Below are 2,253 nucleotides of genomic sequence, written 5' to 3'. Positions count from 1 at the left end.
AGAGAGAGAGCGCGGGGGGAGGGGAGTGAGAGTGTGAGAGAGAGAACAAGAGAAAGAGAGTGAGAGGGGGATGAGAGAGAGAGAGAAAGGGAGAGAGAGAACAAGAGAAAGAGAGTGAGAGGGGGATGAGAGAGAGAGGGAGAGAGAGAAAGAGAGCGAGACAGGGGGGGATGAGAGAGAGAGAGATGAGAGGGAGGGGATGAGAGAGACAAAGGGAGAGGTGAAGAGAGAGAGAAGGATTATTCACTCTAATTTTTGATGATACAAATATCAAGAGAACAGAGAGTGTTGTTGAATGTTTCCTCTCAAAACCTAAAACTCTCTGATTCCTCATCTCCACATCGTGAGTTACAATTAGGTCTATGTAGAAAAATAGATTCTCTGTTTCATATTCTGGTAGAACTGACCTTAACACTTTTAACAGTTAATACCATCTACATTCTAATCCTAGTCAAGGGTTGAGTATCACTCCCAGCTTCATTCACGTTCCATTCATATCCATGGCAGGAATTGAAATAAATGAAGCAGTCTTCCAAATATGATCAGCTTTCATTATGTGCATGATCTTGGATCCAAGGCTGACCACTGCATGTTGCAAGGCATTTTCTGGGATGGACAGTGAATATACTTGATGTTACACTTGTTACAGTGGAATGTACAACATGTCAACATTGGCGTCATAGCAACCAGTACCACATCATGCTGATTTTCTTCTGGACTGGAGGACCCAATTACCTCCAGCAGGTAGGTACACTGTGAAACTGTACCTACTAGAACATGACCGGTATTATATCCACATCTATGTTAACAGGGTTCATCTCTCACTCTCTTCTCTGCAACTTCAAGAGGAATATGAAACACTTGTTTTCAGCGGTATTCAGTGCATTCAAAAGTATTCAGACCCCTCAACTCTTTCCACATTTTGTTACGTTACAGCCTTATTCAAAAATGAATTTAAAAAAACTTTCCTCAACCATCTACACACAATACCCCATCATAACATCACAATACCCCATCATGACATCACAATACCCCATCATGACATCACAATACCCCATCATGACATCACAGTGAAAACAGGTTTTCAGACATTTTTGCAAATGTTTTAAAATAAAAATGGTTGCTGATAATGTGCCTCTGTACGCCTATGTAGACATTCCATAAAAAACCTGCCATTTCCAGCTACAATAGTCATTTACAACATTAACAATGTCTACACTGTATATCTGATCAATTTGATGTCTTTCAAAAGCAAGGACATTTCTAAATGACCCCAAACTTTTAAACGGTAGTGTATATATTAATCAATGGTTTACATTAAACATTTAGATGTAGTTCTGTATAACATCGCAACACATGTATACACTTACATATAGCACATGCCGCACGCACGCACATGCACGCATACGCCACGCACGCACACACACACACACACACACACACACACACACACACACACACACACACACACACACACACACACACACACACACACACACGCAAACACAAACACATGCGCACGCACACACATGCGCACACACACACACACACACAAGCACCACGCACTTTGCCCCCGTCAGCGTTATACTCTTTCTGCATCAGCTGTCCAGCAGTCTGGCCAAGCCAAAGTCAATGATCTTGATGTGGTTAGGGGGTTGACCCAGAACATTACGGGCTTACCAGATCTCTGTGGACCAGCCTTCTCTCCTCAGATACATCCTACCCTGGGATGGTGGCAGAGAGAGAGAGAGAGAGAGAGGAGGGAGGGAGGGAAGAGAGGAGGGGAGAGGGAGAGGGGAGAAGGAGAGAGAGAGAGTGAGAGGGAGAGAGTGAGAGGGAGAGTGGTGGCGGAGAGAGAGAGAGGAGGAAGAGAGAGAGAGGAGAGAGAGAGGAGGAAGGGAGAGGAGAGAGATAGAGAGACAGAGGCAAGAGAGAGAGAGACAAATAGAGAGAGAGGGGAGAGGAGAGATAGAGATAGGACAGAGTAGATAGAGAGAGAGAGAGAGAGAGAGAGAGAGATCGACAAGCGAGAGAGAGAGGGAGGGGAGAGAGCCAGAGGGAGAGACAATAGAAATAGAGAGATCGACAGCGAGAGAGGAGGGAGAGAGAAATACACATTTTTCTGATTGTGTATTGCCATTTCCATCTCCAATCATCATCATCATCATCTTCATCACAATCATTATCGTCACAATCATGTCATCATCAACATCAACACCACCATCACCACCATGTTCTCTTCTCCCATGCCCT

General features: G+C 44.3%; 1 pseudogene; it reads right to left on the bottom strand.

Moving 5' to 3' along the window:
• The window catches only part of LOC135532573 (receptor tyrosine-protein kinase erbB-4-like), an 18,219-nt pseudogene extending 16,500 nt beyond the window's left edge, over positions 1-1,719 (bottom strand).
• Between the last annotated feature and the right edge of the window lie 534 nt (positions 1,720-2,253).

Source organism: Oncorhynchus masou, unplaced genomic scaffold (genome assembly GCF_036934945.1).
Source record: "Oncorhynchus masou masou isolate Uvic2021 unplaced genomic scaffold, UVic_Omas_1.1 unplaced_scaffold_1913, whole genome shotgun sequence".
NCBI lineage: Eukaryota > Metazoa > Chordata > Actinopteri > Salmoniformes > Salmonidae > Oncorhynchus > Oncorhynchus masou.
This window is presented reverse-complemented; position numbering and strand designations above follow the sequence as displayed.